Here is a 22,570-nt window from a genome sequence, read left to right on the forward strand (position 1 = left end):
TCTGTTCTCCATCAGTTCATCTGGATGTTATCCACATTTAAACAGCAAGACACTTTGAAAAAGCTAATAGCAGAACTAAGCTAAGGAACACCAAACGTAAGAGGACCTAGAACTTGTCCATGAGGAACCCCACATGGTCAAACATTGAAAAAAAAAATGATGAAGAAACATTCAGAAAATACAATTTCCTTTTGAATCTGATGTAAGAAAGAAATCATATCCTAAAAACATTATTTCAAACTTCATATAAATTATTTTACCGCTGCTTTTACCACAATCCTATTTGTATGCTTTGATATCTATAATTGTTTCAGTATTGTTCGGATTTATGATAATTGATGTGAAAAGAAATCCTTAACTGGATTTCATATTGAAACAGTGCTGATAAGAGAACTGATCTGGAGGCTTTTGGAAAATCTAACCTATAAAAACTGGAGGCAGAAGGACAGAAAACGTAAACAAACTACAAAAACCTGAGAAAATTCCATTTCTCAAAGAATAAAATATCAACAAGTCAAATGCACTTATATCTTTATATCTTGTATATCATATTATAAAGGTAAATGTGTGTTTATTTCTCCTCTTAACAGCGTGTTTTATTAGTTTGACACCTTCATTAGTTCTTTTAAGCTTAATACGAATGAATGAATGGAAATCAGCTGAGCAGATATGAGAGCCACAAACCTGAACCACATGGGAAGGATAACACTTTCTGAAGGACTAATAAATACATAAGGAGTCAAACATAATAAAATCTTTAGAGAAAATGCCTTAAAAGGAGCAGGCTGTAATATTTTAAATGACTTAATGGATACAAAATTTACTTATTTTTAAAAGGTTATAATTATGGAGGAAATTATAGCAATTTAAAAAATGTCAAAAGTTTTGAGGCATTGAAAAAAAAATCTCAAACTAAGAATTCTGGGAAATGGAAAAGTATATTCTGGGAAGAGATAAAGAAAGAACACATAATAAGGAGCAATCAGTTTGACAAGAAGGTGAAGATGGAGAGTACCTTTTATCTTAAAAACCCCTCAGATCACAAAGAACAGAACATGCTGTCTGTGGGATGTTGGGAGATTATTTCATTTGTTTCAGCCAGATCATAAAAGAAAAAAGGACCAAAGGGGAACATTCTAGAAACATATTTGAATGTAAATGTTCCAGTTTGTGTTATTTACACACAAGAATCTCCTGCAGCGGCAGAAAGTCCAGATCTTATTAAATCAAAATAAAAAATACGCTCTGCTGCATTTTCTTCTGGGTCAAACCAGCAATTCTATATTTCACTTACTAACTTAGACATCCCAGAATACAGCAATTATTGTGGCTGCTGATCATCTTACTGTAGTTCCAAACCTTTCAGATGTTGCCAGAAATGGCTCCCTGTTTCACCCTCTAAAATGATGATTGACATGAAAAAGGGAGGAAAAAACAAAGTGGAACACCCATGTTTAAGAAAAGGCAAAAAAAGCCACTGGGGAAGCTTCTATCCTAAGTGTGCGCCCATTTTTGTTTTTTTAGAAACAGGGGACACATATCTCATGTAATTTTCTAACATTTTTTGGTGATTTTTCTTTCTAAAAATGAGCAGTAATTTAATGTCAACATGTTAGATTTTCCTATATTGTAAGAACGGAGTTTGATTTCCATACACTTCAGACAGACAGTGAGTGAGTTTGATGGCTGTGTCTCTTTTCGACTTTGTTCTGGTTTAGAGGCAGAAACAGTGTGAGTCCGTCTCATGCTGCTTGTGTACTTCTGATCAGACAACCCTTTTTGTGGTTTGCCTGCACACAAACCTACACACACAAAGTGAGTGTTCACCTTCCATGAATACTATTACAAGGCTCACAGAGCAAATGAGCGCTCCTGCCCACTTGACACACACCCCTGTAACCCAGAGATATAGGTCAGCTCCTTTGTTGCTTTGCTTCTCTCACTTCTGCTGCCCTTTTCAATTAAAACCTTCCTTATGGTGCGTTGTCCAAGGTTAAGCACTCATTTTTCCATAGTTAGGAACATTTTTTTAAATTGAAACAAAAATGAACAACTGCAGTTTGTCTGGAGGGCTCACCCTGCCTGGTACCCCGGCATCAGCAGCACTTCCCAGGAAAAGATGATGGAGCAGAGATAATGGAGGAATGGATGTCTTATTAAGCACATTTACCATCCAGAGGAGGACAGAAGGTCACCTGTGAGGAGGAAACTTTCCCTCTGATAGCAATCTGAGTTTTAAGCTTTTGCTGAAAATGTCTTCCCAACATCCGACTCTGTTGGAAATGACAGATAAGTGCAGATCCCATCTGTCATTGTCATCCCAGCCTTCCTGTGGCTCTCAAGCTGAGTTACACCAAAAACAGAAATATTTATTGGAAACAGAAAGTTTTGTATTTTATTAATAAAGTTCTTTAGAAGACTCAAATAGAGCAAAAGAAAAAACATAAACAGTAATAAATTAAATCTTTAAAAAAAAATCAGGAGAACAGAAACAGACCTGACTAAGCTACTTCCATTTGATGAATAGAATTAAACGGAAGGAGAAAAATAAAAACATGACAAAAATTTGAAATAACATAGTCAAAGTTTCTGTTTTTATCATCCTCTGCTGTTTCTGTTTTAATTACTGGCCCCCAGCTCACTCACTTCCTGTCAGATCCTTTTGTCCGCACCCTTTAGGTTCTCTGTGACCGTTCAGCTTCTAAACATCACCTCAAATAAAAAGACATTTTTGAGTGAATTATTACAACAGCAAAAACGTTTAGTGCTTTTACTACACTGTGGTTTGACTGTTCCAGTACCACAGGAAGGGGTTCACATAAATCTTTTCTCTCCCAAGAGCAAACTCTTCTTCGTTTTTTTTTTATTTTCAGCCTTTTTGTAACTGCGCCTACACATTTTAGAATAAAGAGGATGTTTTTCACCTCTGTGACACCTGCAGGAGCTCCCGCCTCTCTGTCTGCAGGCCTGCTCGCGGTTGTCGAAGGGTCGATCGTGTGTCTGGAAACACATTGCTGATACCTTTGGTCATTTAAGAATGATTGAAACTCCTTTAGCAGTCATAGAATAAAGTAAAAGCTTCCTGTCGAATTTAGGAATGTTCTGCTTTACTGCTTCATATTGTAATCTGTGTGCATAGAATTTCTCCAGCTTTTGAAAAAAGTAACATTCAAGGTTTTTATATTTAATGCTTTTTCACCCATTTTCAGACAACTTTTTTAAGGATCTTCTTTAAATTGTCCATTTTTACTCATTTTAGTTTGTCTCCTATTTAAGCTAGAATCATTCAAAGGTCAATAAAAACCAAAGAGCTAGAAGTTGGTCTACTTAAAAAGGAAAATTTAAAACATTTAGGAATTCTCTAAACACTTTTTTGTCATTGGTTTCCAATGTTCTTTAAAATTCTGCCACATTCGTGAAATATTTTTATGTTCCTCCCCTTTAAATGATTAATATTATCCCCCCTAGACTGTAAATATATATTAGTTTTTATAAATATTGTTTGATTGTTTGAAACCTGGATTAAACAAATATTACAGATCAGAACAATCCTGATATTTTCTTTTGAAAATCTCAGTTAAATTCTAACATTTATCCTCTTTTTTTACATTTTACAAAGAATGGAGATAAAATAAAATCCTTGCACACATGCTTTTATTTTGCTTATCGTATTTTAATGAGATTTATAATTATTTGTGCAAAACAAAATTAAAAAAGGCAAACAAATAAAGAGAAAAAAAACAATAAACACAGCTTTCTGGGCTAAAACAAATGAAATTAAAATAAAGGATAGTCCGTGGGCAAGTAGTATAAATTGACAGTGTTCACATATAGACAATCTCTTCTACATACACATGAGTAGATCACGCATTTTTTTAGTTCTGTACATTTCTGATTTGTAATCCAGACTGTGTTTCTAACAAAGTGCAGAGGAGCCGCAGACGCTTGCTAATGGGTTTGGTCGTGTTTGGCTGCATCTGAAACATTTGCCTAATTCAATTTTTTCACACCTGTTGTGTTTTTAGATAAATCCTCTTTATATTAACTAACATAAAAGTATATAAAGTTTCATCTCGGATGATGCTCTTCATCTGGATCCAGATGATTTGTCTTCAGCTTTCATGTGGATCCAAAAACTCATGGCGGAAAGCTGCTTCACTTCTCAGCACCGACGTGTGAAGCTGCTCCATCCTGACTTTTGTAAATCTGTTGTCGAGTTTTTGTGTTAAGTTAGATGCTCACGTGTGTGCTGTGCCCCCCCCCCCCCCCCCCATAAAAGTATTTAATCAAACATCTTTGAGAAAATCAAGGAGAAGAAAAGGAGAGGCCTCACAGCATCTCAGCTCCACTCCAGTCATTATCATGACCCGCACAGCCACACATCCCTTCCTTATCCTCCATAACAGCCATCCAACACCACCTTTCCTCTAACACACACTCCCTCAATCCTCCACCCACATCGGCTCACACACTTCTTTCCGACAAAACACACACACACACGTCATCTCTCAATCTCCTACCCGATTACACCGGTTCGCTAAAACCCCCTTTTTGCACACCTCTCCTACCTTCCCTAAAACCTTTTTCGCTTCCTCTCACTCCAACACACACACACAGGCTCTCTTTTTGTCAACCCCCTCCCCACCCCCCACCCCTCTACTCGCAGTAATCTGGCTGGCCCGTGGCCTCCTCTCTCTCGCTCCACTGTTCTGTGTGATAGAATATCGATCGGTTTGCCTCGGCTCGGCGTGGAGCGGGAGGAGGGGGCGGCTGTAGGGCTATAGGGGGAGTGTGTGCAAGTGCATGCACACATGTGTCAATGTGTGTGTGTGTGCGCGCGCATGGGGGAGTGTATTGGTCAGACCTGCTCCAAGGTTGTTACCACAGCAACAGCAGGATGGGTCAGAGGGTTGCCATGGCGTTCAGGTCGCGGGGTCAGGGGGAGGGTCCTGCAGGGCTCCCTGCATGCGTGTGTGTTTGTGTTAATAGGTAGAGTGGGTGTGTGTGCGTGTGTGAGATGTCCAGTCCAGCTATATTGGCTGTGTTAATAATGAATGGGGTTTTATGTGGTCTCCTCCGTCTCTCCTCCTCCATCTGTGCATCTCCTCCTCCTCCGTCCGTGGGTGTTTTTTTGTCGCAACAGCAGCTCACTTCATTTAGTTCAGAAACTTCACAGCAAACAGCTTTTCAGAGCAGCGGCGTGTGCACAAATCTGGCTTCAAAGCCCAACAACACATGCACAGTCAGTCCCTCAACTTTCATCGCACTATTGAATCAGACAAACGACACAAACACACATTTAAAATCAGATTTAAGATGGTTCCAGTTACAAGACCTGTGACTGAAAACATTTCCTTAAATTCCCACTCTGATCATCTTTTGATCTATTGTAAAAGCGTTCCTGGTGGTCTTCTAATCATGTTTATGTAGTTTTTAGCCTTATTTAAAAAATCTGTGTCGTTTTCTAGGACATAGTTTCTGCAGAGTGGCACAAGTTCGTCAAAAATTCACCTCTGAGTTGGTGCAAAGTTAACACACACCCACATCCCAGCATGCATCTGTTTTCATGGTCAGCTTACAGCCCCTCACAACCCCAGCCAAACATAAGTAGTACAACAAAGTACTTTAGTTCCAACATTTCCCTCTTTTTTTCCAGATTCTAAGCCAGTGGTCAAAAGGATCTAATGTCCAAAAGCGTGGATGACAAACTCTAAGCACAGCAGGCCCCCCCAGCAGCCTTCATCTCCAGCATCATCACTGCAGGACCACGTCGACGCTTCTTTCAGGAAAACTTTGTTGTTACATTCCGGCTCTGCCACATCCTGTGGATAAGGCAGAGCCGGAATGCCAGTGTTTGCTCAGACATGTATGCTGAAAGGAGGACAGGAAGCAGGAAGCATTTGCCATCATTAAACGCTGAAATCCAGGAGGATAGCTTAGTGTTTTTTTTATTGAATATATGTTAATAAAAAATCTTAAATTGTAATTGTCTTTACTTTGTATTTATCATTTGAAATTGAAATATAAAATAAAGTCTGTAAGCAAAAAATAAATTGGTTTTAAATTCGCAGTTTGGACTGTTGAAAGTGAAAATTACGTATTTTAAATAAAAAAACATTACTTAGAATTAATCTGAATAGATTTAGAAATAAACAGATGCAGTGAAACTACAAATCAGTGCATGTTTGGTGTCATTTTTTCAATTCTCAATTTGACACAATTTCTGATATTATTGAATACATGTGGCTACCCTTCACCTGGTTTCTTCATAGCTAAGGAAGAAGAGGAAGAGCTTGGGGGATCCGGATGCACCTTCAACGAGATGCCACTGTAGTTCCAGCATGTGACCACAGGGTGTCGCTGCAGGCCGATTAGCTTCTACAAACTCGCCGTTCAGAACGATAAGAAAGCACCTAATTAGCTTTTAATGAATTACTTTTTTACTTAAGCTCTGTATTATTAGAAAAATAAGCTATTTGGATGAACATAAAAGCAGATAGTTGACATTTGATGTCTCGTAGCTCTCTCTGGGTTTATAGAAATATCCATCTTCTTTCTGAGTTTCTTTACTTTTGTTTTTTAGTTTTCCAGTTGCAGAAGAAGACGGAACATAATAGAGATATTTAATAGTCTGTGTTTGTAATTATAGTGGTGGACTTTGTTTTATTTTTCTAAACTTCCTCTTGTGGGTAAAAACAAAATCATTTCTTTATTAATATTTTCTGCTTGTAAAAACAGTTTAAATAAAATGTTCAGTTTAAGCTAAATTATTAAAATGTCTGTTAAATTGAGCAAATGTAACAAAAGTATTTTTACTTCTTTAAACAACATTTTAATATTTTACAACCTTTTTGTTTTTTCCATGTTCCAGGTCCTGTTTGATCCTTTTTATTATTAATAAGAAAGCATTTAGCAGACAGCTTTGATCCAGAATGACTTATGTGTTCTTACTATTAGGGGCTATTTGTCTTGTTCAAGGACACAAAGCTATAAAGCAGAGAAGAGAGCCAGACCAGCTGACTGGAAGCAGCAAGACCTTTAGAAGAAAACCTTTTAGTGTTTTTAATGCATAGCATGAACACAAATATATCTGTTGAATGTTTTGTCTTTATTATAAAACTGCTATTACTTTATCTATTTCAGCTCTTATTAACTTGGAGACCAAGGTGTTTGCATATGTATGCATTTCCTCCTGCCAGCAGTAATAATCTCAAAACCTGAATATTTCCTAGACACTGCTTTCTACTGAATAACTCCTGAATAACTCAGAGGACATGTGGAGCTTTACAATTATACCAAATGTGAAGGGTGGGGCTCTGGAAATGGATGTTTTTGATGGATTTAAATTCATTTTGATTGGACTTTTTTTCTCTCTGGTAGTCAGATAGATAGTTGACTTCAATTTTGGTCCTGCAGCTTCAAACAAGGTCCCATTGTTTCTCATGCAGGCTCTTCGTCACACCGACACAGGTCATTGGAATCTGATGCATCAAACATCTGCCGAAACCTCAGGCTGCAGAGGACGAAAGCAGAGTCACTTTAAGCTGTGGCCTCATGCTGCACATCATTCCTCTTCCTTCATTCTCTAACGTATCTGAAAGGACAAAAAACTGAAAGAACATTTTATATTTCCAAAAATCTTTACACAATTTGAAGGTTTTAAAGCAGAGGAAATTTTTCCTAAAAAATGCTGCTCATCTGGATGAATAATCAACATTTTCTTTAACTCTACAAACAGATTTTAATTGTTATCACACGGACACACTGAAATGTTCAAACTGATCTACATTCATTCAACCTTACCCGCAGATGTGGGTTCGCTTGTGCTGCCTGAAGTCTGTTTTCTCCTTTAATGATGTCTGAGGTTTTATTTTTTCCTCTATGACCTTAATATAAGTTTTATTAGACTGGAGAGAAATCACTTTTCCAGATGCTGAAGCTCACTGCTGGCCATAAGGAGAGCTGCAACACCTGCTGCTGCGGACAGGCTCACAAAACCACACAACACGCGCAAACACACATGTGCAACACCTCCTCCTTTCAGGTTGCATTTTCAACTCTGTCGCCATGGAAACAGCAAGATGCTGAGTGCAGGGTAGGTCTGAAATGCGTGTGTGTGGGTGTGTGTGTAGAGAGACTGTGAAGGTAAAGAAAAATCTTCTGAAGGCCACATATAGATTGAAGACAGGTGTGTTTTATTGACACTGCTCATGAATACACACACAATTTGCTGCCTTCAGAGGTCAAACTTTGAATGGTCCCTAAGCATGCCCTCCAGCGCACACTCACACACACACACACACAATCAGATTTCATTACTTCCTTTTTTGCGCCTCACCTGACCAAACACAAACCTTTAAGTCTGCATTGTTACGGCAGGTGACCCCTTCTCTCAGCTAACACCCCATGTCCCAAACTTGTAGCTGTATCAACGTTGGTCCATCGAGCAGTACAAGACTGCGTCCCCTGGCCTCCCCCCTCTCCATCTTCTCCCCTTTTCTTTTAGTCTCTTCAAAGCCAGATGGGCCAGCAGCTCCTCTTTTATTGTTGGGGGCCCCGTGCACGTGCCGAAGACACGGGGCCTCACAGCGTTTAATTCACAAGCTCTAAACGCCTCCTTCTTTTAACCCCTTGTGACCAGCACCAACACTAAGCACCATCCGTCCTCCCTCCCTCCCTCCCTCCCTCTAGCTTCTCTTTCTCTTTTCTTCTCCTCCTGGCTCCCTCTGTGCTGCTTCGCTCTTTTATCGCCTCTTCGGTCTTTCGGAGGAGCTCATCTCTGCTGCTTTCGACAAGTTTCACTCTGTACTCTGCCGCTGATCAAAGCTTTAGAAAAAACTCCAACAAAAACTGGCTGTTTGGGCTTTTTTGTAGCTTTTTTAAATGCGTTTGCTGTCTTTGTCTGTGCCTTGTTCAGTTAAAAGCTCCAGAATCTATTTATCTAGCTTCTGTTGACATGTTTTTGCCCGTCAATAACTAACCGCTCTGAATTCTGTCACAGGCTGCTGTCAATAATCCTTGCTGATGTGGTATAACAGCTCATGCACATAAATGCTTCTATAAATGTGCACAGAAATCTTAAAAGTTTTTTTCCAGGTTAAATAGCTGTACAAAAATGACAAAAGTGATTACATGACAGTTTTCTTCAATTCCTTAAGAAACATGAGTGAAGCTGCTGCATAATCAGCAGATTCTGTTTAGGAACCTGCAGTCACACCTGATGATTTGAACTGAGTAAGAACTGTTTCACTTTGGTCCATAATTATGCAAATTCAATCTTAATTTCTCAATTTAACTTGTTGATTGGCTGATACTGAAGTATTCATAATAACTTAGAAAAATTAGGAAAAGGGTTCAAAGAGGGGGGTGTGAGGTGCCCCGAGCCATGGAATGGATAACTTCGCCCCTGGTGTTTTAGTTGTTTGCAGATCAAATCCTGCAAGTTGCAGGGGAACAAATGCATGAATCAGAGAGTGTGGCATTGATCCTGGGTATCGTGCACTCCAGCAACGCTGCTTATGTTTTCCTCCTCATCCTCTGTCTCTCACGAGGCCACTGAACCTTACCGAAAGACCGCGCAGCCCTCACGTACTTCTCAACAGAAGGACAGGCGTGCATATTAATTGGCTGTGCCCTGCAGCGGGGATTTATTTGGTTAATTACAAATGAATGTAGCAGACCCCCACGGGACCCAAAAAGTCTCTGTGCTCCCGTTAAAACAGAACTGAATGCTGGGTTTATTTAAATAATCATTGATGAGTTTTATAGAACATCTCCGGCTTTCATTTTTTGCATTCGTTTTTAATGAAGACTTAAAATGGTTTAAACCAGCGAGGTTATTTATAACCATCAGCCTCTAAGTGTTGTTGAATGTGCGTAGCATTTACTCAGGATTATTCAGACTAATGTGGAAATAATGAGGCAGCTGAGCTGATCAAGAGATCGATGAGCACTGAGTTAATTAAAGTAAATCAATCGAAAAGGCTTCATAGGTGGGAGATCTGCTGTTTGGGAAATGTTTTTACTTTTTTATAATTTATTTTCTGCTAAACGACGAAAAGCCACCTCTCTGTTGCCTGGCCTTCCTCGTTGCGCGGTGCTTTCAAGCAAACTTACGCACAACTGCTGTGACAGCATGTCGCATGAACGCGCTGTGTGTTTTCTGGCGCTTTGGTCCTTCAAACGATCGCGCACGTGATTTTGTTTCATTTGAAAAGTCCAACACTGCAGATGAACAAATAAAAACCTTGTCTGAATCCTGCAATTGGGACCAGGAACGCTTTTCCGCGAGCCACTCATCTTCCAGATCGATGGATGCGCATTTACGCGTTAGAGCGCACACACCGGAACACCCGAAACACGCATTAACGCATTTTAGTCAAATAAGTCTAAGAATATTTAATTTGCTCACAAACATTTCCTACAGTTTACTCTTCTTCATTTTTACATGTGACAGTTTCTCGGCCTTCTGTGCAGCTGCGCACTACTGTGTGAAAAAGTAATTTATTAACATAAATAAAATTACGTTATTTAAATAAACATTTTAGTGACAAAAACTGATTAAAATATTTACCAATCCTCGTTTTTTTTCCAATCATCAATTTCTAAATGTCAGCAGCAATGAGAAGTTTTTAAATTATGTAGAAAAGGTAGATTCGTTTGAAAAATTCCAGATGTGCATGCGTGCGCATCTGTAAAATATTTTCCCTCCTAAATATTTTAAGAAAAAAAACATGTCCTTTTCTTTCGCCTAGTCTTCTTAGACGTATCTTTGCATATTTAAATTTCATTTAAAGATGCAAATCAGAAAGAACAATACTTTTCTTTTCGTTTTTGCACAAAGAAACATAATATTTTGTAGACATGTGAGGATCAAAAAAGCACATTTTAATTTATCTTAAAACACATTTAAATGTATGCAAACAAGGCTCACTTTTAGAATCCCAATTTGCGCGATATGGTAATAAAGATCTACAGGAAAAAACAAGCTACATAAAAATTATTTGATGAGAATCGCGTGGTTTTAACAGTGTTACTTATGCACAGGATGTAAATGGAAAAAAAAACAGTTATCGATGGAATTTTGCGAGAACATGACAGAAAATAATTATCTCTATAGTTTTAAAGCCGTCGATTTAATCAAAACGAAATTTTAATTGTGAATCCATTACCTGGAAAATAAAAAATCTAGAGTGAATGAGCCTCAAAGCTGAAGCCTTAGGAGCCTTTTTGAGCAGACGGACATGCAGTGACTGACCCCCCCGGAAGGGAGACTCCCTCACCGGGTCTGAAAAAAATGTCAAATTTGTCATCGATCGATTTTCTGTCCAAACTACTTGTGAATTTTTGAATTTTAATTTTAAATCAGGAGTGCAGCTTGTCCGCAGCTGACGAGGCTAGTGGATTTAACAAGCCAAAAACTTTATTAACAAATTACAAAACAAATGTGCTGATTCTATTAACGTTTTTGTGAACATAAAAAAATCATTTTAAGATTCATTTTAAACGCTTCACGGGGTTTGCCAGTGGATTACAATTGGATTACATTCTCCTGTCGTTCCGTTTTTTATTTTTGATTAGCAGATTCTGTTCAAATATTTTACCTCAGTATCTGTGCTGATACATTTTGCTTTTATGACCTTTTTCATATTTTTTTGGAAGCAGAGTCAGTCTGGTTTTGGGGGTCACAGCCCTCCTCCTGACCGCAGGGTGAGAGGTCAGACGGCCTCTGCGGAGGCCGCTTCACTCCCAACGTCACCGGAGTTTAAATCCTTTGAAGGGATCCGTCCACCTTAAGCAGTGTAGTTCCGGGTCAGAGAGGCAGAATCTCAGGTGAGTTTTAACATATAGCTCTGTAAGCTTAAGTTTAAACGTTAAATTTATTAGAGGTCATTTGTTAAAGACTGTATTTTTCCTCTTAAACCCAGAAGTTAGTCGATGAAAATGCGAAAGTAGCTCCGGTCGGCCTTCTCGACTCTTTCACCTGTAGTGTATCGTGATTTTCTTTTTATTATTGTTCATTTTATTGCAAAAACATCAAAATATAAACACTTAGTCATTCCGGAAATATCATAGCATAAACGTCAGAATGTAAAAACTTCACAGTTTGTGTGCTTAAATGTTTGAGCCTAAAATGTTCCATCAGTGCATTTAAGACCGGGAACCATGTTGAACCATCATGGCGGTCCAGTTGTGTGGCTAAGCTTCAGCCACAGCCTCTTCCATAATATTTCCTCATTGCAGCGTGGAAAATAAGGATCAGGACTGTTCAGTGGCTGATAAGAAAGAGAAGTCCCTCACATCAAGGGCCCCTGTGCCCCCTGTGGATCCCCCTCATCTGCGGGACACTCAGGAATTAAAAGAATTCATTTCAAAGTGGCCAATAATACCTCTTTGATATATAGACTTATTTCTTTTTAAAGCTTTTTACCTGAAGATTTACTTCAGTGAGTCTATATTATCAGAGCTGTGCACCTTAACCAAAGTCGTCACACGCCTGTACTGACTAATCATTGCATGTATTGACATCTGTGTAAACCTCATCCAGACGCCATGTGACCGGCGTTCCTCAGTAAATATGGAAGTGAGTCTTGCAGGTCAGGGAAACAGTAACTCCTCTGGATTGATTTCCAATAATCTGGTCATTGCTTGTCTGATCTGCAGCGCGCAGGCTTCTGGGAATTGTCAGCTGACGTCTGAATGGATGTTGCCGTGGCGACTGGTGTAAAGATAACAGGAGGTAATGAGATATTAACCCAAGTGAGGGAGAAGCCAGGCGGCTGCGAGTGTTTGCAGGACTGGCTGAAGGGCAGAATTTGAGTATGGATGACCCCAGCCTGCTCGGTATTTATTCGGCGGTGCTAACCACCAGCACGACCCTTTGAGATGAGGTAAATCCCATTGCTTTACACTGAAATAGACATTAGAGTAAACACAAGCCAGTAAACCCCCCCCACCCCCAGAGCAGGCGTTTTACTGCCCGCTCATTGTCCAGCTGGTTAGGATGCGAGCCGACGATCGTGCCCTGCAGGTCACAGGTCAACTTCATCCCAGACGCCTGACCTCATCCACCAAATGTCGACCTCTCCGGATCAGGAGTGTGTGTTTGTGTGCACGAACGCTGGCCCAGCAGGATGTCAACCTAGGAAGAAACATGCCGTTTACCAAGAGTTTTGCAGGAAAAGAAGACATTTTTGTGACTTTAGTTTTTAAAGCAGCGTCTGCATTTAGTAAAACACAAAAATGTTAACCAGAAAAAGGTAAAAATAAAAATAAACAAGCTCAAGGGAGAGAAATGGATCTTTAGCTTCAACTTTATTTTTGCTAGCCCACCATGCTATCAATATGCCCTTTTTTATTTTACTCTCTTTTTTTTAGCTTTTGTTTCATTTTGCTGCAGCTTAATGTCATGTAATTAGCTGACCGTGAATCCTTATGCACTTTAACTCCCCAACACACACACCACACACTCACACACACATACACACATAAAAAACCTGTTTAAAAGCAAAACCACTTCAGATTTGTCAATCACCAGTTTGCCGACTCTTAAAGACCCCCTTTGCATCATTTCTGATCAGATATTTAACATTCTGCATTAAGGTAACACTTGAACAATAAGTGAAAGTTTCCACAATTGACTTTTAATCATTTCTTTTAGAGATTTCATCTGTTTTATGCTGGATAATCAAGCACAGATGTGTGATTCACAGCAGAATATTTCTAAATATCAGTTTCAATGAGTATTTCTTGAAAAAAGATATTAGATGATTTTGAAGTTCTACATTGTTTGTTGATGCAACAGACACATAAAAAGAAAAACTGAAATATCTTAACCGATTCCCTTCTGTCATATAAACCAAACTCTGAATACCTGCATTTTTGTGAATCACATGAGATTACCTTCTAAATTTGTATTTCAACTCTGCTGCCTAAAACTGCCTTTCAGAATGATGGATTGGAGGTGGTGCTGTCACATAAATGAAGGTGGACAGCATTGGATGGGAATGCTGCGTCTTCACACCTGTGGGTCCGATGTTCTCCACCTTCCCTGGGGTCCAGCACTCGAGTGGGTCAGCCGGAGGGTCAGAAAATTTTGACGTGGAAGACATCAGAGAAAGGACAGACCATGCCTTCCCAAAAATCTGGGCTTCTGCTCAGGATTTATTCATTTTTTCAGAGGCGCCACCAGTGAACAAAGGGTAGTCCTACTATTAGAAGCTGAAGTATTTGTTTTCTAAATCTTTTTAGAAAAAAAATTTTTGGGGGCAATTTATGCATTTTGTCATTTCCTGAGTGATTTTAGACTTTTCATTTATTTAAACATTTAAGGTTTTAGATCCATGCAAAGGCATGTTGTTGGTGTTAGCAAGAAACAACATCCTTTGTCACAAAAAACTTTTTCCTTAAAAGGAGTTATTTTTTTGTGGAAACTTACAGAAATCATGTAGGATTTATCTATTTATCCAAGATTTATTCGGATTGTTTTCTGACCTGTGTCTTTTATTTACAGCAAATAAACCACCGGAGGGACGATCCAACGGCCTCCGCCCATCCCTCCCTCCAGCTCCTGGTACACCAATCATCCGCGACGTGCAAAGAGGAAGGTGAGTGGGTGCTGGGGGTGGGGGGTAAAAATAAAAGCGGGGTGGAAATACGCCTGACCAAGTACTTGTTCCTTTCCGTCCCTTCCTGCACCCCTCCTCTCATCCCAAAAAAAGCATTCTTCTCCTTCTTCCAGTTCTAATCCCTCACTACTCCACTGCATATGTTTTCTAATCTCTTGCCCCCCCCCCCCCCCCCCCCCTTTTCTACCCGCATCTACCCCAGCCTTTCTCTTGATGGCTGCAATGTGGTGACCTGCCTTTTTTCCTCTTTCTTTTAGCCCCGGACTCACTCTGTCTTTCTTTCTGCAGCTCTTATCATTAGACAGCAGCACGTCCCCCCCCCCCCACACACACACACCAATCCTCTGATTCCGCAGTCTTTCTTCCCCCCCCCCTTTCTTTTTTGTTTTCTGTTCATTTCGTGCACTCTCACCTCTTATCAGTCTGCTTTATTTTCTCCCTCTTTTCTAAAATGATAAATTGATTCATTTCAAGCGGTTCTAAAACACAGAAACCTACATCATCTACATGTGCTGATGAATTCCCTTTGGATGCTTTAAAAGGGTGTTAAACCAGGGTTTCCTCTCCACCTAGCCTGTTTTCTGTTCGTCTCCGTAGCCTAATCATCTATTTTTTTCTTTTCCTCTCACTGTCAATCTTTCGCAGGTGATTTCCTGTTTTCCTCCTCGCCTTTATTTCAGCTTTGCACTTGCACACGTGCTTTTTGTCTGACTTGTTCTCTTCCTTTATCCTCATCGCTGAATGGTGCTCCTGCAGGCCCTTTGTGCAGCCTTGTATGGGCACATGCCAAGTCAAGTTATTTTGGAGCGTTTTCAATGGAATTACTCTCCAAAATGATCTCCTTTCTGCCTTAACCCCCCAGAAAAGTGGGAAAAAACTCCAGAAGAATGAAGGAGAATAATATAGAGTGAAGCAGCAGCTCTGACACAGACTAACTTACTAACTAGAAGATCACAAGAAGACTTTACTCTACTAAGGGCGATAAAAAATTGAAATAAAAGCATACATTTAGACATTTAGACAGATTTAAAAAAATCATTGCATTGAGTCAAGACTTTTAATCCTTATAGAAAATATTTAATATTTACCTTCACAGAAAGTAGTTGTGTAGAGGTTAGAGGTCAGAATGACCCCATTCAGGAAAAAAAAAACATTTAGTGAAACTGATGTTAGAGGGTCTATTACTCTGAAGTATCTGTAGAGTGTGTGTCCTTTGGTAGAGTGTGTGTTCTGGTAGAGAGTGTGTTCTAGTAGAGTGTGTGTGTTCTGGCAAAGTGTTTGGTAGAGTCTGTGCTGTGGTAGACTGTTTATGGTAGTGTGTAACCTGGTAGAGTGTGTGTCTTCCTGGTAGAGTAGTCCCAGTGGATTGTGTGTTGTAGTGGACTGTGTATTCTGGTAAAGTGTGTGTCCGGTGTGTCACCTGGTAAAAGTTGCACACTTTATGTGATTTACTCCCTTTCAATCTGTTTAGTTCCACTGTTGTTTAAACGCAAAATAAAAGTCCAAATCCAATCAAAGTTCAAATAAGATAGAAATTGCAAACAATAATAGTGTTACATTAATTGTAAAGGGTGTGAAGTCCCTTAACTTTTAACTAAATACAATTACATTTTCATTTTCCTCCTTTGTTTCTGAAAACCCAACAATAAATCTGTACTTTCTTACTATGTGACATTTTTAACATTTTGCACCTTTTATTAATTCTGCAGAGTTTTTGCTTTGTTTATCCATTATTCGAAGCAATTTATGACTTAAGCGATGTGGTTTGGATGTCACGTGTGCACACAGGATCTACACAAGTTCACAAACATCCCCACGCATGCAGCTAATACATGGGAACCACCTTTAGGTGTGTGTGTGTGTGTATCTGTGTGCCTTCATCAATACACATATATCTCTGTGAGTGTGTGTCGGTGCCAAGTGTCATATCAATAGGTTAATAGCTGTGGTGTCAGATTCAGGAACTCTCTGATTAGTTGACAGTTCACTAATCCACACACCATCCAGAGTTATTGGGGCGGCCCATTGATTTCCAGCCTGCCAGCCAAGCCAGGAGGAACTCAGGGGTCGTAAGAGAGCCTGCTGCTATTGATTGGCCCAAGATCAACCCCACCACCACCACCACCACCTTCCTTTCATACACACTAAACATTCAGCCATGGTCCTACTGCATGCACACCGACCACTTGCTTTCTCTGCATCCCAGATCTGATGACTCTGATTTGTGGATTTTCTTTCATTTTATTAATTTCTACCTTTTTGTTTTTCAATACTATTTTTTTTTTACCCTCAACTTATAAGAGGAATTCCACCGAACCAAATCCTCTCGCCCCTACCACCTGCTCCTCCCCTCACAATACTTCCACACGCGTTCATCTCCATCACCACCTTTAAACAGAGCTGCTCTCGAAATCTTGAGTATCACAAGAGTCGATCTGAAAAGTGGCTTTAAAATTGACTCTGTAAAGGGAAATTACATTCTTGTAATAACTGGAATCTTTCAACGACATTTTCTAGGGGTGGAAGCTGCAGACATTTTACCTGCAGTTTTTCAGGCCTAAACACAAAAACAAGCATTTAGGTTAGGATTGCATTTAGCGGTTCATCTGAGGGAAATAGGATTTCAAGCAGGTGTAATAAATAGATTTATTCCTGTGATGCAGAATTCTAAATTAAGCATTGCAACTCCTTTTTTTTTAATAATGGCAGTTTTGGTTAAGATATTTGTGTCTCTGACAAAACTTATGCAGGAAAACCTGAAAGGCTGAGTACTGCAACGTTAAGATGTAGAATGTACCATTTAGATTTTTTAAGTCACATTATGGTCTGCCTGGGAACACAAACTCCTCAAATCTCTTCTCTGTGAAGACTTTAAAATTGTTGTCAAAAAAGTTAATCACATCAGTTAACCACAAACAGAACAACTGAAGCGTGCTAAGTCGGACATTTTTTGAGACGCCATTAGAAACTCTCCTCTTCACAGCTCCAATCAGTTCATGAAGTTTCCTAAACTGAGCGACTAAATGGCAGTCTAGGATTGATATGAATGTGTTTTTAAAGCAAAAACAAAAATCCCACAGAAATGTTGCACATGGAAACAAGCTGCATCCATAATGTGACTGGGTCAAGTTTGAGTTTTTGTTTGTTTGGTAAATATACTTCTTGTATAGTAAAGATCTATTTTAGACCAGAAATGCCTCCAAACTTACCAAAAACAGACTCGCAAAAATAACCGAAGCTTCTCCTCCTTCATTTCTCATCGAGTCTTTAGAGTCAGTTTGTGGAGTTTTTTTCATATGATCGCTTTGACGCTAGCGACAATCGCAATAAAGTGGAACTACAGATTTTGGATTCTGCCTTTCTGTATATTCTATGTATCCATTTAAAACTTTCCAACTTATCAAGTTTAGTCAACAAACACTTGATTCGAGCTATAATCCAATTTTGTTTAACACGTGATAGCAGAAGAAGTCACAATTGTGCTAAATCTGTATTTTTATTGGCAGCAAATGATTATATCGTCATTGTTCTCTAAATCATTGCATAAGAAGTGTAAAATCAAATTAAGCTCTTTTGAAGAATAAGATCAGGACCTTTTGCAGTGTTTAAGTTCTCTTTCATTCATGTTCCTTCGTTCTTCTACAGTCCAGAAAATTGGAAAAACAGCTCATTGTTGGCGTGATTGTAGGTAAGTGGGTGGGTGTGACCAGGGAGCCGCTATACAACTGGTGAACACGAAATGACTTCTACTCACAGAAACAGCGTTTTCTTCATCTAACGGATCCATAAGCTCGTCATCCAACCACTTTAAAGTCTCATTAACTTGGTCTCAGTCTTGCTGTGTGTGTGGCTCCTGGATGTGGGATTCAGACCTGCACCATCACAGGTGGTTTTAGCAGCAAACGCATTGAACCCAGTGGCTCTGCGGTCACATTCTCTGTTATCCTCCTCTCCACGTTCTCAGCATCCCTCGTAGTTCTTCATCCTCTCCGCAGCCCTTGTGTAAGCATCGGCGTTGGTTGGGGCTGAGGGGGTCGTTAAACATTTTTCTTCCCTCTTAATTGTTTTGACTTGTGCCATTGGCATCCCGATTAGGCCCCATTGATTTCCCACCGCTAAGTGCATTGATTTCTACATTTCTCATTGATCCACACTTCTAAATCTACCCACGCGCGCGCAGACACACTCTGTCTGTCTCGCCTCCTCTCCGTGAGCATCACGGAGGCTGTGTGTGAGCGTCCGATCCCCCCGTGAACGAGTGAGGCGAAGGGAACTTTGGGATAATTTCGCCAGAGAAGCACAGAAAAAAGTTGCTGGATGTGAAATCTCAAAGGAGACGGCAGGAAAAGAATAAGATGCGTTTGCTTTAATGCCTCGATGGTGAAACTTGCTGTTTTAAAAAGATTTATTTTCCTTTAATTTCTTTAAAGCTGCTTTGCTTTAAGTCCACACACACAGACACACATTTTCCCTCTTGATCGTATTCCATGGTGTTCAGGAGAGCTGGGTCTGATCCTCTCTGTTTAAGGCTCCTATCTATCCCCACCTTCCCACATACACACACACACACACTCAGCTGCATGAGTTGGAAATCTCCATCCATGTCATTGGCATTACCTCAAGCCTTGATGCTGCATTTGTGCTAAGCTAAGCTGTTTGGGCTGAAAAACCAGAAGCCTTTCTCTCATTTTGCCTGAACCTGTCTCATGCTTCCCAGCTTTGTTGCACATGTTTGCATGTCTGTGCTGCAAACACTAGCGATTCCTCAAAGCCCATGTGCAGATTATCTGCCAATTTGAACAAGAAGTGCACTTGACTGTTCTCCAAAACCGTGTTTTACACCTTAAATCCATTACGACTAGTCCAGCATGAGCAACGATGCAGAACATGCGTGAAACACGTCCGTTTAGCAAAGGGAAAGTAACTCCACAGGCAGAAATGAAATGATGTGTGCAATGAAAGAGAATATGCTTGAAGAGACTTTAGTCTGTGAAGATAAGGGCACAGAAATGAGGGAGCTGATTTTCACACTCCCTGTGAGTTCCAGCGCAGACTAGGTGGAGGCGAGCTCATGAGCTGTAAGCAAGAGGATCGATCTGTCTCGATGATTGTATCAAGGTGGCGTATCGACGGCGTCGTGTTTCACTCTTTTGTTTGTCCTCTGCGGCCTGAGAGGAATAATGGATATGTGGGAGAGTTATTGGCAGGGCCAGTGACTGGCCTATTGAGAATCTGTCAGGATTGATTACTTAGTCAGGCTGCAAGTGAAAAAGAACAGAGATGTGTTGGAAAAAAATGCACAAAAAGAAAAATAAAGTGGGGGATATTTGTTAAGTAACACACAGAGTGATGCTGTGTTTGTGCACCTGTCATTGTTCACCTTTATAATATCCAAGTAATGGCAATGCAGCTTTCCTGCAGAGTGTGAATATTTTATAGTTTTATTAAGCTTTGTTGTGTGTGTGTGTGTGTTTGTGTGTGTGTGTGTGTGGGTGTGTGTGTGTGTGTGGCTACAGCAAAGGTGTGTGAGGTGATATAATTGTAAGCTGGTATTGATTGCCCCCCCCCCCCCCCCTTGTTATTGATGAGGGAGAATTTAATTCAACCAACTCGTTTGTCAACATGACACTGCCATTTAACAATGAACTCTCTCTCGTGCACACATGCACACACACATACACACCCACAGGCTTACAGACAAACAACACACACAACACAATGTGTTCCGGCTGCAGACGGAAGAATTTGCTCTGCTTTATTTGTGTTTTTACAGTGATTGGTTAATTTTTTTTTTTTTTTTTTTGTGAAAAGGCCAAAGTTTTCTTTTCAAAGGTTGTGTTGCTGTGATGTTTGCGCGGATCATCTTCATGTTGGGTCTGGACTCAGAGTTTGTGTTTGCTCTTCCACTGCTGTCTCTTTGTGTGCAGCTGATCAAAAGTCCACTTCGGCCCCTAATGTCAGACGAGACATCTCCCGCAGCAGGTTGCAGAGCCGTTCTGAAGGCATGGATATTACAGAAGGTGGGGGGGGGGGCATATGGCTATTGATGAGGCCCGCCGTGTGCCTTATATTTCTCCTTTCCCTCAAATCCACACACACTCCTACCTCCCCTCCATGCGATGGACGCACAAAACACACTATATTCTGCGAGAAATAATTGCTTTTGTCTGGAAGGAGTTTGGTTCGGGGCTCCTCTGCACTTGGCCTCTTCCAGAGAGGGGGGCTCCTGAGGGACAACCGGTCGTTTCTTTATTCGGCCTCTCCCTCCTCCTCCTTCCTTTTCTTTTTGCTCCCTTGTCGGGCGCAGGGATGTCATCTGTCAATAGGGAGTGAGCTTATTTTTGTTTGTTTTTTAATGTCATACCTTTTTGCTTAGTGTGTTATTTAAAAAATGCTCAAAATTAGCAACATTTGAAGATTTATTAAACTGAAGTCATAAACATTTATGAAAGAGAACTATCACAGTGTGTCTTAATGAGACAAAACTCATCTCAAAGTGATAGTGGCAATCTGTAATAACCCCATGGCCCCCACAATGCAATGAACCTGCCCCCAACCAAAAAAGAAAAAGATGCAAAGTGCGCGCAGGAAGCTGGTGGAGTGCGTCCGTGTAGCAGGTGTTTGATGGGCTTATCTTCCTCTCCCTTCCTGGACATTAGCATTGGCACAGAGCCCGAGGCCGTTCTAACGACGAGGCCCGTAATTGATCGATAACTTATTAACAGCTCAGTCTCACCTCAGAGCGCGTGCGGGAGAAGAAGGGGGGGGGGGGGTGGAGAGGTGTGCGCGCGCTCCGCTCGGCTTTCCACTATCGACTGCGATGTTTAGCGCATGGATTTTTCTATTTAAAAAAATCCATGTCGGTGATCATCTTGAGTGTACGCGCGCGGCGCGGAGTGGAGAGAGGATGTGCACTTTTCCCGGGACGCACACACAGCCCGTGAGCCTGAATGGGGGGGGGGGGGGGGGGGAGCTGCGCCCTGAGCTGACATTTTACGCGCACGCAGCCCTAAAATAATTACTAATTTAGCACCCGCGGGTGAGTCCACGGGTTTTCCGTGGAAGGGAAATGCAGCAGTTGAGGGCTGCAGGTGACCTTGTGGAGGCCGGAGCCACGTAAATCTGTATGAGGGAGAAGGAAAGATCCACCTGCTGAAATATGCATCAAAGGTTCCCCCCTTTGAATTCATGCCCGCATATTGTGTGGAGGCAATCGATTTCTGGGGGGGCAGGGATGATGTGATTATTGGCTACATTATAATGAAATAATCAGAAGATCAATGGGCTGGATCTCTGCTCGCCGTGTACGGGATTAAAAAACGTGTTTGTACCAAAGCAGTTAGGATGGGCTCGTGCATGAAATGTAATTTGGACATAATCTTTGCGAACACGGGTATTGTTTTTATTATAGGGGGTCACGTGGATAAACTGAAACATGCTTGACAGACAGAATGAAAGAGAAGTATTTATCAAGGGATGGGGTGTTGAGTTTGTGTGGATCTGCGTGCATATTTGAGTGTGCGCTATAGGGGTGAAAGGGGCTCGAGGCAAGAAGGGGAGGGAAGAGGGGGTAAAAGAGAGAAGGAGGTGGGGTGGGGTGTATCTCGCAGTCTGTCTCCCGGTCAGAGCGCTTCACCGTGCCAGAGTGCGTTCCCGGCTGCGCGGCGTCGGACAGAAACCACCGGAGTTCTCCGATCAGCCTGTTCTTGTCGGCGCGTGGGGGATTCTCACGCGGGAGGGAGTCGGGAGGCAGCGATACGCACCGGCCGATGGAGCAGCGGCGCCAAAGAAAAGACGGCCCAGCCTGAGACTGACTGAGGAACCGAGGTTTCTCCGCTCCGCTTCCTCCTCAACTGAAGCGAGGAGGAGAAAGCCGAGGACTGCCGAGCTGATTGATATGGATTCCCACGTTTATTTTTCCATCGATTCCTGTTTAATTAGTG

General features: G+C 40.9%; 1 long non-coding RNA gene across 2 annotated transcripts; it reads left to right on the forward strand.

Annotated features, from left to right (window-relative positions):
* The first annotated feature begins 11,011 nt into the window (after positions 1 to 11,011).
* On the forward strand, positions 11,012 to 14,725 carry LOC111948197. Of its 2 annotated transcripts, XR_002874154.1 has the most exons (4): positions 11,012 to 11,832; positions 12,664 to 12,739; positions 13,949 to 14,201; positions 14,513 to 14,725. It is a non-coding gene; the product is annotated as an uncharacterized LOC111948197 (long non-coding RNA). The 2 variants fall into 2 exon arrangements; XR_002874153.1 differs by lacking the exon at positions 11,012 to 11,832 and having other exon boundaries at positions 11,867 to 12,739.
* Positions 14,726 to 22,570: the final 7,845 nt, after the last annotated feature.

This window comes from Oryzias latipes, chromosome 11, assembly GCF_002234675.1.
Source record: "Oryzias latipes chromosome 11, ASM223467v1".
Classification (NCBI taxonomy): domain Eukaryota; kingdom Metazoa; phylum Chordata; class Actinopteri; order Beloniformes; family Adrianichthyidae; genus Oryzias; species Oryzias latipes.